This window comes from Triticum urartu, chromosome 5A, assembly GCF_056163025.1.
Source record: "Triticum urartu cultivar PI428250 chromosome 5A, HENAU_Tu73, whole genome shotgun sequence".
NCBI classification, from domain to species: Eukaryota; Viridiplantae; Streptophyta; class Magnoliopsida; order Poales; family Poaceae; genus Triticum; species Triticum urartu.
The window spans coordinates 130,535,835-130,542,670 of record NC_141877.1 but is presented as its reverse complement, the minus strand read 5'-3'; positions in this window follow the sequence as shown (position 1 = coordinate 130,542,670).

Genomic DNA, 6,836 nt, shown 5'->3' with positions numbered 1-6,836 from the left:
ACTTTGAAATATGCTTATCTTGATGAAAATAAGATATATCCTGTTATTATTAGTGCTAACCTTTCAGAGCATGAAGAAAAGAAATTATTGAAAACTCTGAAGAATCATCGTGCCGCTATTGGATATACTCTTGACGATCTTAAGGGCATTAGTTCCACTCTATGTCAGCAGAAAATTAATTTGGAGCATGATGTTAAACCAGTTGTTGATCACCAACGACGGTTAAATCCTAAGATGAAAGAAGTGGTAAGAAGTGAAGTACTAAAGCTTCTAGAGGCAGGTATAATTTTGTTTGGGAACGTAGCATGCAATTTCAAAAAAAATTCTACGATCACGCAAGATCTATCTAGGAGATGCATAGCAACGAGAGGGGGAGAATGTGTCCACGTACCCTTGTAGACCGAAAGTGGAAGCATTGATTTAACGTGGTTGATGTAGTCGAATGTCTTCATGATCCAACCGATCCAAGTACCGAATGTATGACACCTCCGTGTTCAGCACACGTTTAGCTCAATGGCGTCCCTTGAACTCTTGATCCAGCAGAGGGTTGAGGGAGAGTTTCGTCAGCACGACGGCGTGGTGATGGTGATGTGATCTACGCAGGGCTTCGCCTAAGCACTACGACGCTATGACCGGAGGAGTAAACTATGGAGGGGGCACCGCACATGGCTAAGAGAACAATTGATGTGCCTTTGGGGTGCCCCCTGCCCCTGTATATAAAGGAGGGGAGGAGGAGGTGGCCGGCCCTAGGGGTGGCACGCCATGGGGGGAGTCCTACTAGGACTCCACTCCTAGTAGGATTCGCCCCCCTTCCTTCCAACGGAGAGGGGAAAGGGGAAAGAGGGGAGAGGGAGAAGGAAAGGGGGGCCGCGCCCTTACCCCTTGTCCAATTCGGACTGGGTAGGGGGAGGCGTGCGCCTCCTCTTGTGGCCTTCCTCCCTCTCTCCAGTATGGCCTATGAGGCCCATTAACTTTCCGGGGGGTGCCGGTAATCTCCCGGTACTCCGAAAAATCCCCGAACCTCTTCGGAACCATTTTGTCTGTGGGAACGACACCTATGGGATCACTGGGATCCCTTCTACGGTCGGCGGACACTGGGTCGTGAGAAGAGGAGGTTTAGGAGCAAGCACACAGATCGTTTACCCAGGTATGGGCCACGAGGATGCGTAAAACCCTAGTCCTGCTTTGGTGGATGTATTAAGTGATCTTGAGCTTTCTGAACTAGCTACGGTGGCTGTGCCGTTCCAAAAAGCCGAATCCCTCTCCTGGTCGCCTCGGGCCTCCTTTTATAGGAAAAAGGGGTTGCCACAGTGGCACACAGGAGGTGGAAAGGCCTACATTGCGCGAGCTTATCCCACGGCATTACAGGACAAACTGCATTAAATGCGTTGCGTAGGTGTCCATTAGCTTTAGCGGGGACGGAAATGAGGCCCGTCCCATCCGTCGCCGCTTCGCCTTGCTTCGACATGCACCGAGGCTAGCGATGCATGCAGCACCATGTAGGCAGGCAAGCAGCTAAGGTGGCGCAGTGGTAGGGCCTTCATGAAGATCTGCATGCCGCCACGCGGGTGCTTGCTGATTTGGCCTGGAAGCTGCATGTTGCCACGTAGGTGCCTGCCTAGCTGGTTGGGCTGGCAGTTGCATGCAAACAGCGGTGGAGTCTTGGCTAGTGCGGGCCTGGCAGTGGCCTTGCTGGCGTCCTCGGCAAGGGCCTTGTCGGGGGCCCGGCAAGGGTCTTGCCATGGTGTCGTAGTCATCCCTGGCAAGACGTTTGCCGGGGGTCTTGTGGATTTTCTTGGCGAGGACCCGACCGAGGGTCGTCGTCTCCTGATCCTCATCTGATCTCATATATCTATGGTCTTGACAAAGATCTGCATGCCACCACGGAGGTGCCTCCCAAGCCCTGGTCCCAATGTAGTTGTTGACGGTGTTCGGAACCTTTGGGCTCAAGGGTGGCTCGCCCTGCTGGCGTTGGGCAAGTTGCCCCGGCAAGGCTCTTGCCGGGGCTGCAGGGGGCTTCCTCGGCAAGGATCTTGCCGAGGGAGTCCACCTTGCCCTCTTGCCCTCCTGTGCTTCTGGTCTTGGCGTCGCCTTGGTTGTCTTGTGTTTCGAATTCTCTCCGGCTTCCCTTTTCTACCCTGCTAAGTGTGGCCGCGGTGCGTGGCTCTGACTGCTCATGCACAAGTTACTACGTGGGTGCGTTGAATGCACGATGTGGAGGGTCAGAGAAGGAAAAGAAGGCGGGTGGCGGCCGTCAAATCAGAGTACGTGGGCACCGACGCCTTCGTCGCGTATTGCTGGCCCGTTGCCTCGTCTTCCAGCTCCTTTCCTGGCACCAAGATGTTCTCTTGGTGCCTTCTGCTCCTCGTACCTTGCCTAGGCGCTCTTTTCGCCCTCCCGCTGCCTTGTTCTACCTTCTGTGGAGAGGGACAAGAAAGGGATTACGGGCACCTTATCTCTTTTTAGTTTGTAAGCCTGCGGGCACTTGTTAATTCTAAGAGTTGTAATCCCCTTGCTCATGTTTTTAATTCCATATGAACTGTACCTGTATGGGATGTTTTTAATGAAAAAGGGTGCTTGCCGGGTTCTTTGTGCGTGAGCGAGGCCCATGCCAAGGATGAATCCTTGTTATTTTTAAGATAAACATTGTCGCCCGGCAACAGGCCTTGCCGTCTCCCCACTTCGGTCGACCATTCTCGCGCTCTTGGCGGAGGTAGGGGCAAAGTAGAGTTAGGCCGCTCGTTCATCTCCTCGCCACCGTGACTACTACCAAATTCCGACCCAGGAGGTAGCTCTTGGGTACAGGAAAGGGGGAGCATGGTGGTTTTAAGAACATAAACGAGGTTTCACATGTCCCAGTTCTATACGGAAACACATAACAGGGGGATGAGAGACTTATCTGAATCCGCAGCCCCCGGCAACCTTGGCTTGCCGTGGTTGGATCCTTGTATCTTCAGCCCTCGGCAGTCTTGGCCTACCGGGGCCGGAGCGCCGGTGCGTTCTCTTTTTCCCAAGCGGCTCAGCAGAAGTGTCCGCGTGCCCTGCGAACCAAAGAGAACAGAAAGACACACACTCGACCTCTAGGCTAGGGGTTAGTCGCCACTACGCACTATCAACCCTAACCGAGGGAGGGACTTAACCTAGCATGCATGCTATAACTTAGGACGCCAGCGCTTCATTTATTTGTGCTCAGGGTCTGTGCCTGGCTTTGTACAGAGGGTTACATGCCTTGCCGTCAAGGCTTGTACAAAAGGTGGTTCATTGGGAGGCCTGGCAACCGCTCCATATGGGTAAAACTTGCGGAGATGTTCGATGTTCTAGGAATTGCTTACTGGGATAGCATCTTCGGTCTCCAGGTGGACTGTGTCGGACCTGGTGACTCGTATTACCTGATAAGGGCCTTCCCACTTTGGCATCAACTTGTTGGAATTCTTGGCCGACTGAACGCGCCGAAGAACAGGGTCGCCTTCCTCAAAGCTTCGGGCATGAACCTTGCGGCTATGGTAGCGGCGCAAGGCTTGCTGGTAGCGTGCTGCTCTCACAGCCGCCCGAAGACGATCTTCCTCAAGGAGCGTTGCGTCATCTTGCCACAATCACTCTTGCTCAAGCTCATCATAAGCGAGCACTCGAGGTGACCCGTATATGAGTTCCATGGAGAGAACTGCTTCTGCCCCGTATACCAGGGAAAAGGGTGTCTGGCCGGTGGCTCGATTTGGCATTGTTCTGATCGATCAAAGAACCGCCGGCAACTCATCAATCTAGCGCCTTCCGCTTTTGTGTAGCTTGTCCAAAGTCTTTGTTCTCAGGCCTCGCAGTACTTCAGCATTTGCCATCTCCACCTGGCTGTTGCTCCATGGGTGTGCCACGGAAGCAAAACAGACCTTGCTGCCGAGGTCCTGGGTGTACTGCATGAAGGTGTGGCTTGTGAACTGTGTGCCGTTGTCGGTGATGACTCTGTTTGGCACACCAAAATGACAGACTAGTCCCTTGAAGAACTTGACGGCTGACTGTGCTGTCACCTTCCTCACTGCTTCCATCTCCGGCCACTTTGTGAACTTGTCGATTGCAACGTACAAGTACTCAAAGCCCCCGACAGCACGGGGGAAGGGACCCAGTATGTCGAGCCCCCAGACTGAAAACGGCCAGGAGAGAGGGATTGTTTGAAGGGCTTGAGCTAGTTGATGAAGCTTCTTCGAATGGAACTGGCATGCTTCACACCAGGTTACTAGTGCCGTCGCATTCTGGAGGGCAGTGGGCCAGAAGAAGCCTCTCCGGAATGCCTTGCCGGCAAGGGCCCTCGACCCTATGTGGGAGCCACATATGCCTCCATGTATCTCTGCCAACAGCTCCAGTCCTTCCTCCTGGGGGGTGCACTTCAATTTTACACCGTTCGGTCTTTTTCTGTACAGGACGTCATCGATGAACTGGTACAAGGCAGACCGACGGGCTACTTTTTCCGCTTCTTCCTGCTCCTCAGGAAGTTCCCCTGTCTGGAGGAAATAGACGGTATGTTGTGCCCATGCCGGAGCCTGGGGCTCGACGGCAAGGACCAAAGGCATCTCTTCCGCCACAGGGGAAGCCGTCTCTATGGCCAGGGGTTGGCGCCCTGCCGGAGTCAGCTGCCCCTTGGTAGGCTTGGAATCCGTGGCAACACCCTTGTCGGCGGCCCCTGGGGGCTCGGCGGGAAAGTACTTGCCAGGGCCCGATTTCCTCCGCTTGTTCTGCTCCGTTGACGGTTCGACGGATGGTTGAGTTAACCGAAGCAAAAAGGTAACTGGTTCCACAGGTAGCTTTAATGCAGCGCGCTTTGAAAGGTAGTCAGCGATGCCATTCTCCGCTCGGGGAACGTGCTCTGCTTGTATACCGTCGAAGCACTCCTCCAGCTTCCTCACCTCATCTACGTAGGCCTCCATCAACGGACTCTGGTAATCTTTGTTGACCTGTCTGACGACAAGTTGCAAATCACCCCTGACGATGAGCTTCTTCACCCCGAGGTCTGCCGCGATCTTGAGACCGGCAAGCAGCCCCTCGTACTCAGAAGTGTTGTTTGTGGACATCTCCCTAGGAAAGTGCATTTGGATCACATACTTGAGGTGCTCTCCGGTGGGTGCGACAAGAAGCACACCGGCACCGGCACCTTGCAGCGAGAAAGCCCCATCAAAGTACATGATCCAGTCGTGACTTGCTTCCTTGCCGGGGAGAGCGGTCTCCTGGATTTCTTCGTCGAGCGTTGAGATCCATTTTGCAATCAACTCCGCCAGGACTCTGCTCTGGATTGTCGAAGTACTTTCAAACTTCAATCCAAAGCTTGACAACTGCAAGGCCCACTCCACAATCCTTCCGGCTGCATCTGGGTTGTGCAGTATCCATTGCAACGGGTGGCGGGTGACGGCAATGATCTCGTGGGCTTGGAGGTAATGACGCAGCTTCCTCGAGGCCATAAGGAGGCCGAGGAGCAATTTCTGCACACCAGAGTACCTTGACCTGGCCCCCTACAAGAGGGAGCTGACAAAGTAAACCAGGTACTGCATCATCTTCTTCTTCTGCACCACTTCACTTGGCTGTGCGGGCCCTGTCCCGATGGCGTCAGACTCTGCCGGGGGCCTCGCCTTGCCGGCACCAGCCCCTGCCGGGGGAATCTCTGACTTGCCATCCGCCGATCTTTCCATTGCCATTGCCTCTTCGTCGACCTCCCTCTGCACCACTAGTGCGGCGCTGACCACTTGATTCGTCGCTGCCAGATACAACAGCAACGGCTCTTGTGGTTTAGGCACAATCAGTATTGGCATAGAGGAAAGGTATTTCTTCAGATCCTACAATGCCACCTCGGCCTCTGGGGTCCACTCCATTGGGCCTGCCTTCTTCAGGATTTTGAAAAAGGGAAGGGCACGCTCAGCAGACTTGGAGATGAATCTGCTCATGGCGGCAACGCAGCCAGTGAGCCGGCACACATCCTCGATCCCACGCTGCGACACAAAGAACCCGAGAAGTTTTCCTGACGGGACACCAAAGACACACTTCTCAGGGTTCAGCTTGAGGTTGATCTTGCATTGGTTGGCAAACGTCTCTTCTAAGTCTTGTACAAGGGTCGCCTTGTCCTTGGTTTTGACCACTATGTCATCCATATAAGCTTCCATATTTCTATGTAGCTGGGGCTCAAAACCAATCTGGACCGTCCTTGCAAACATCGAGCCAGCACTCTTCAACCCGAAAGGCATCCGTAAAAAGCAATACATACCACATGGGGTGATAAATGCCGTCTTCTCTTCATCTTCTCTTGTCATGAAGATCTGGTGGTAGCCCGAGTAGGCGTCGAGGAATGACAACAGATCACACCCGGCCATCGAGTCAACAATCTGGTCGATGCGCGGCAACGGGAAGGGGTCCTTAGGACAAGCCTTATTGACATCTATGTAGTCAATACATAGCCTCCACTTCCCATTTTCCTTGCGCACTACCACCGGATTGGCCAACCACATCGGATGGAGCACTCCTCTCGCCAAACCTGTCGCTTCCAATTTCCTGATCTCCTCTGTGATGAACTCATGTCGTTCCAAAGCTTGCTTCTTGACCTTCTGCTTGACGGTTCGCGCATGGGGACAGACAACAAGGTGGTGCTCAATCACTTCCCTGGGAACGCCGGGGATGTCGGATGCTTGCCACGCAAACACATCCACATTCGCCCGCAGGAAAGCGACGAGCTGCTACCTCTTGAGCACTGCATTGGTTTTCCCTTGAAGAGGAAAGGGTGATGCAGTAAAGCAGCGTAACTATTTCCCTCAGTTTTTGAGAACCAAGGTATCAATCTAGTAGGAGACCATGCGTGAGTCACCTTG